This window comes from Nomia melanderi, unplaced genomic scaffold (assembly GCF_051020985.1).
Source record: "Nomia melanderi isolate GNS246 unplaced genomic scaffold, iyNomMela1 scaffold0187, whole genome shotgun sequence".
NCBI classification, from domain to species: domain Eukaryota; kingdom Metazoa; phylum Arthropoda; class Insecta; order Hymenoptera; family Halictidae; genus Nomia; species Nomia melanderi.
In genome coordinates, this window is record NW_027475302.1 from 45,001 (window position 1) to 52,500 (window position 7,500).

General features: G+C 49.5%; 1 non-coding gene and 1 pseudogene across 1 annotated transcript; both read right to left on the reverse strand.

Annotated features, from left to right (window-relative positions):
- Positions 1-179, reverse strand: part of LOC143175793 (large subunit ribosomal RNA) — a 6,563-nt pseudogene extending 6,384 nt beyond the window's left edge.
- Positions 180-2,236: 2,057 nt separating this feature from the next.
- Positions 2,237-2,391, reverse strand: LOC143175794 (5.8S ribosomal RNA). Its single transcript, XR_013000469.1, has one exon. It is a non-coding gene; the product is annotated as a 5.8S ribosomal RNA (ribosomal RNA).
- Positions 2,392-7,500: the final 5,109 nt, after the last annotated feature.

A 7,500-nucleotide genomic window follows, 5' to 3' on the forward strand; every position in this document is an offset into this window, starting at 1 on the left:
ACGTCACGGGATAAATGGACCCTCCTGAACACTACATTTCCCTACGGCGGAACCGCGGGATTCAGTGCTGGGCTAATTCCTGTTCGCTCGCAGCTACTAAGGAAATCCTTGTTAGTTTCTTTTCCTCCGCTTAGTAATATGCTTAAATTCAGCGGGTAATCTCGCCTACTCTGAGGTCGTCGTGAACGTGAATTGTATGAAAATTCAATCGAATTTCATAAAAATCGCTCAAAGGCAAAAAAAACAAAGTCTAGAGGAGAGTGCGTTCGAACACAACAATATTCATATTATAACGTATATAAATGATAAATATACCGCGACACGCGCGACTCCGTATCGTCGCGAAAAATCGTTCGCGAACGCGTCTTATGCGCCTCACCAGTGGTCTCTGCTGCGTCGCGTGTCTATATTCTCTTTTTACACTCTTCTCCTTCTTCTATCACATTTTACTCGATCGCGAAAAAGACTCTCGCTAGACGATCTCGCGCTCCGGTTAACTTTAACGCCCGTCCGAGAAGAATTTTCGGGGACTGGACGACCGAAGCGGATCTCGCGCGGTCTCGCGATCGACAGTGAAGAGAAGTGCAGAAGAGGAAAAGAAGACACGACAAACACACACCATGGGGCGACCGACGCGTTCGTTTCAACGCTTTCGCACAAAGTCGGCGGCGGTTATATATTTATATCATTATATTCCGGCGGACGGGACGCGACGTTCGAAAGCCTCGCCAAAGAGGAGCTCCTGCCTCTTCCTCTCTCTTTTCTACGAGAAAAGATAAACGTATTTTACGGGGATACGGAAACGTTACCACGTGGTGTCACACACGATCGTCCGTCTCTTCTCTATAGCAGAAACCGATAAAAATACACCTCCCGAAAGAGAGTATATGGTGATTCTTTTTATATATATATATATATTTCGAAATACAACTGAACGTGGCGGAAGCGCACGGTGGTGGTCCAGCGAGGACACGCGACGACGGGGAATAAGAACTATTCGACCCGTTACGAATACGCATGCTCGTCCCGCACGATTTTAACACACACCGTGTTTTTCTCCAGTCGTCAAAGCGTTCGTGCGTCGAATTCGAAAAATAAAAAAAAAAGAAAAACACCTTTTCTCTCTCTCGGGGTAAAAGAGTCGATGTGTATTGTGTATAAAGGTTCTGCGAGAAGTCTCGTTTTGACGTGTGTTCCGCCGATAACGACGATCCTCCGAAACGGGGATACAGAAACGTTACACCTCACAACACGATCTCCGTCTCTTCTCTATAGCAGAAACCGATAAAAATACACCTCCCGAAAGAGAGTATATGGTGATTCTTTTTATATATATATATTTCGAAATTCAACTGAACGTGGCGGAAGCGCACGGTGGTGGTCCAGCGAGGACACGCGACGACGGGGAATAAGAACTATTCGACCCGTTACGAATACGCATGCTCGTCCCGCACGATTTTAACACACACCGTGTTTTTCTCCAGTCGTCAAAGCGTTCGTGCGTCGAATTCGAAAAATAAAAAAAAGAAATACACCTTTTCTCTCTCTCTCGGGGTAAAAAGAGTCGATGTGTATTGTGTATAAAGGTTCTGCTGCGAGAAGTCTCGTTTTGCCGTGTGTTTCGGTAACGACGATCCTCCGAAACGTACATCTCATTCGTAAGAGAGGAAGAAAACAATCTCCCTGGGGCCAGTCGGTAATATACCGACATACGACGTGTCGTGCACATCCGTCTCACGCACGGTATACAAAATATGAATAAAACGTGTGTAGTCTCTCTCTCTCTCGACTTCTTAATATTTTCTTTCACCTCTGACGCATCATTTCAGGTGACGTCGGGAGCGCGGGAAAAAAAATTTTTCTAAACACACGAAACCGTTCATCTCACGAACAGCCGAAAAAGTTGTCGCTCAGATCCATATCGCAGTGGAGCGGTATCCGCGGGCGGTCGTAATTGAACGACGCACGACGCCGCGAACACTCACGCGAGTCCATACAAACGATTCCGATCGTTTTGCAACAACTAGAACGTACACTGTCCGTGAAATTCACAGAATTTTCGCGTGTCCGCGACAAACGCCGACGAGACACCCATCGTTCGCTCGTACGTAGCATCCTTCTCTTAACCCGACTCAGAAACGTTCTTTGCGCCCTTCGGTAAAAAAACGTTCGATCCGAAGAGGTGAACGACGGCGGGGATTTGACAGAGCTACGCAAGCAGTGTATGGTACGTAAACGACCCTCAGCCAGGCGTGGTCCAGGAATTGTATCCGTGGACCGCAATGTGCGTTCGAAATGTCGATGTTCATGTGTCCTGCAGTTCACACGTTGACGCGCAATTAGCTGCGTTCTTCATCGACCCACGAGCCAAGTGATCCACCGTTCAGGGTAATCGTATAAATTTTATATTTCACATATATAATTTTATTCTCATTTGTTCGACCTAATATCTCTCTTCTTTCAAAGAGAAGATAAAAGTTGATACCTGAATCTCCGACCAGCGCGCGAAGGAGATTCAGGCGTCGCCTTGGAGACGACACCGAAGCCTTTCGAGACGAAAAACGTTCAAGTAATATGTATATATTTCTCGACGTTCCGGGCGTATAGTGCATTCAAAAACCCGCGAAAGACGCAGAAGACTCGCACGCGTGGAAACGACGGGGATATATTTTGTATCCTACCCGATACTGAATCCATCGCGTGCAGTCGACCCTCGCGTTCTTCCGATCAGACGCATCTATTGTTGCGCGCATGTTTTCGCGTCGCATCGCGCGAAACGTTGCACGAATCGTACCGATCGATCGATTGAAAGCAAATAATGAAAAAAGACTTCACAGCTGGCTCTTTGCCGGTCATTCGTCCCATGTTATCTCTTGCCGCGAAATTGGCGCGCAAGAGTTGGGTGTCAGACGCGCGGCTTTAAAACGAGCTTCACGGCCGGTCCCTTCGTTACCGCTTTCGTTCTTTCTCTCGGAACGACCATGAACGAACACGACGAGCGACGCTACGGCATACACACGTCCACGGATTCGATTAAAAAAACAGACTTCACAGCTGGCTCTTTGCCGGTCATTCGTCCCATATTATCTCTTGCCGCGAAATTGGCGCGCAAGAGTTGGGTGTCAGACGCACGGCTTTAAAACGAGCTTCACGGCCGGTCCTCTCAATTCCGTGTACGGTACACGCAAGATGCGGGTTCCACTTCCAGACTACCCGGTCCCTTCTCTCTACGAGAATCGATAGTAGAAGAACGGCTCGAAAACGCGTCTCAGAGACTAGGGGAAAAGAAGCGGTATGCGAGCGAAACGAAAACGCATTATGGAAACGTCGCGAAACAATGTTCGACGGTTGCTCGGTTCCAATCGTGCGGCCGTTTCAATTTCTCGTGCGCTTCACCGTCCCTCCGTAACTCTGGCCGATCGCGTATACCGAAGAGCCGACACGCGCAAAAACCACAGGCATTGTATACTGTATATATATATGTTACAGTCACAGCCTTCGCGCGTTTTACTCTCCGACGCGGGGTTTCCACGACGAAAGAGAGACAGTTTCGTGGCGGGTGACTCGGCCGAATCGCTACGACGGGTATTTCTATTATAGAACGAATCATCGCCACCCTTTACCAGTGCCCGACGAAGGAATCACAAGGTCATCTGGAGTTTACAATGCCAGCGACGGTAATTCCAACGAAGACCCGATAAGTCAACTCATCGTTCTATTTCTCCCCGTACAGAAAAGCGAATCGACGCTAACGCACCTCGCGCAAGCACGAACGTTCTCTTCGCGTGGATCATCCCATCGTCGAAAGATGTAAAGACGCATTGGAGATCGTGGTCTCTGGCGGGCTCATTGCACGCCCCACTGCATATCTTTCCTCGAATCGAGAATGATTCGTCCACTAAGGCTGCGAAACTACGCGTCGAGGAAACTAGGGGAAAGAAGCGGGATGCGAGCGAAACGACAATACATTATGGAAACGTCGCGAAACAATGTTCGGCGGTTGCTCGTTTCCTCCTGCGGACGTTTCATTGCTCGGGCGCTTCACGTCCCTCCGTAACCTTCGCGCGATCGCGTGCCCCGGAGAGCCGGCAACCGGTGAACCACAGGCGTATAAACTATAGTCTTCTATAGCAAGCCTTCGGCGGTTACTCTCCGACGCGGGGATTCCACGACGAGAGAGAATTTCGTGGCGGGTGACATCGGTCGAAACGCTACGACGGGTATTTCTATTATAGAACGAATCATCGCCACCCTTTACCAGTGCCCGACGAAGGAATCACAAGGTCATCTGGAGTTTACAATGCCAGCGACGGTAATTCCAACGAAGACCCGATAAGTCAACTCATCGTTCTATTTCTCCCCGTACAGACAAGCGAATCAACGCTATCGCACCTCACGCATGCACGAACGTTCTCTTCGCGTGAATCGTCCCATCGTCGAAAGATATAGCCGCTTGGAGATCGTGGCCCATCAAGTTCTTCCGTAACTCCTGCGCGATCGCGTACCCCGGAGAGCAGGCAACCGGTGAACCACAGGCGTATAAACTATAGTCTTCTATAGCAAGCCTTCGCGTTTACTCTACGACGCGGGGATTCCACGACGAGAGAGATTTTCGTGGCGGGTGACACGGCCGAATCGCTACGACGGGTATTTCTATTATAGAACGAATCATCGCCACCCTTTACCAGTGCCCGACGAAGGAATCACAAGGTCATCTGGAGTTTACAATGCCAGCGACGGTAATTCCAACGAAGACCCGATAAGTCAACTCATCGTTCTATTTCTCCCCGTACAGAAAAGCGAATCGGCGCTATCGCACCTCACGCAAGCAGGAATGATCTCTTCGCGTGGATCGTCCCATCGTCGAAAGATGTAAGACGTACAGAAATCGTGGTCCATCACGATTATTCGTAACTCTCCGAGTCGCGTATCTGAGAGTAGGGCAAACGGAGAACCACAGGCATAAATAATACTATATATTTCTTATATATAGTTAGCCTTCGCGTTTTACTCTCCGACATGGGGATTCCACGACGAGAGAGAGTTTCGTGGCGGGTGACTCGGCCGAATCGCTACGACGGGTATTTCTATTATAGAACGAATCATCGCCACCCTTTACCAGTGCCCGACGAAGGAATCACAAGGTCATCTGGAGTTCACAATGCCAGCGACGGTAATTCCAACGAAGACCCGATAAGTCAACTCATCGTTCTATTTCTCCCCGTACAGAAAAGCGAATCGACGCTATCGCACCTCGCGCGAGCACGTAACTACTCTTCGCGTGGATCGTCCCATCGTCGAAAGATGTAAGACGCACGGAAATCGTGGCCCATCAACGTTTTTTTGTAACTCTGCCGATCGCGTATCACAGAGCCGAGACGCACATACCACAGGCGTATAATACCGTTTTCTTTCGTATGGTAAGCCTTCGCGTTTACTCTTCGGCGCGGGGTTTCCACGTCGAGAGAGACTTTCGTGGCGGGTGACATCGGTCGAAACGCTACGACGGGTATTACTATTATAGAACGAATCATCGCCGCCCTTTACCAGTGCCCGACGAAGGAATCACAAGGTCATCTGGAGTTTACAATGCCAGCGACGGTAATTCCAACGAAGACCCGATAAGTCAACTCAACGTTCTATTTCTCCCCGTACAGAAAAGCGAATCGACGCTGTTGCACCTCACGCAAGCACGAACGTTCTCTTCGCGTGGATCGTCCCATCGTCGAAAGATGTAAGACGCACGGAAATCGTGGCACATCACGTGTTTTCGGAACTCTGTCGACCGCGTATCTCAGAGACGACGCGCGCGAACCACTGGCATATACTATTATATATCGCGTTTTACCCTCCGACGCGGGGATTCCACGACGAGAGAGAGTTTCGTGAGCGGGTTGACTCGGAAGAAACGCTACGACGGGTATTTCTATTATAGAACGCATCATCGCCACCCTTTACCAGTGCCCGACGAAGGAATCACAAGGTCATCTGGAGTTTACAATGCCAGCGACGGTAATTCCAACGAAGACCCGATAAGTCAACTCAACGTTCTATTGCTCCCCGTACAGAAAAGCGAATCGACGCAATCGCACCATACGCGTGCACGTAACAACTCTTCGCGTGGATCGTCCCATCGTCGAGAGACGTAAGTTTCCATACTATGAATTCGCGTTTTACTCTCCGACGCGGGGATTCCACGACGAGAGAGAGTTTCGTGAGCGGGTTGACTCGGAAGAAACGCTACGACGGGTATTTCTATTATAGAACGCATCATCGCCACCCTTTACCAGTGCCCGACGAAGGAATCACAAGGTCATCTGGAGTTTACAATGCCAGCGACGGTAATTCCAACGAAGACCCGATAAGTCAACTCAACGTTCTATTGCTCCCCGTACAGAAAAGCGAATCGACGCAATCGCACCATACGCGTGCACGTAACAACTCTTCGCGTGGATCGTCCCATCGTCGAGAGACGTAAGTTTCCATACTATGAATTCGCGTTTTACTCTCCGACGCGGGGATTCCACGACGAGAGAGAGTTTCGTGAGCGGGTTGACTCGGAAGAAACGCTACGACGGGTATTTCTATTATAGAACGCATCATCGCCACCCTTTACCAGTGCCCGACGAAGGAATCACAAGGTCATCTGGAGTTTACAATGCCAGCGACGGTAATTCCAACGAAGACCCGATAAGTCAACTCAACGTTCTATTACTCCCCGTACAGAAAAGCGAATCGACGCAATCGCACCATACGCGTGCACGTAACAACTCTTCGCGTGGATCGTCCCATCGTCGAGAGACGTAAGTTTCATAGTAAGCCTTCGGCGTTTTACTCTCCGACGCGGGGATTCCACGACGAGAGAGAGAGTTTCGTGAGCGGGTTGACTCGGAAGAAACGCTACGACGGGTATTTCTATTATAGAACGCATCATCGCCACCCTTTACCAGTGCCCGACGAAGGAATCACAAGGTCATCTGGAGTTTACAATGCCAGCGACGGTAATTCCAACGAAGACCCGATAAGTCAACTCAACGTTCTATTTCTCCCCGTACAGAAAAGCGAATCGACGCAATCGCACCATACGCGTGCACGTAAACAACTCTTCGCGTGGATCGTCCCATCGTCGAGAGACGTAAGTTTTCATAGTATTAATTCGCGTTTTACTCTCCGACGCGGGGATTCCACGACGAGAGAGAGTTTCGTGAGCGGGTTGACTCGGAAGAAACGCTACGACGGGTATTTCTATTATAGAACGCATCATCGCCACCCTTTACCAGTGCCCGACGAAGGAATCACAAGGTCATCTGGAGTTTACAATGCCAGCGACGGTAATTCCAACGAAGACCCGATAAGTCAACTCAACGTTCTATTTCTCCCCGTACAGAAAAGCGAATCGACGCAATCGCACCATACGCGTGCCCGTAAACAACTCTTCGCGTGGATCGTCCCATCGTCGAGAGACGTAAGTTTTCATAGTATGAATTCGCGTTTTACTCT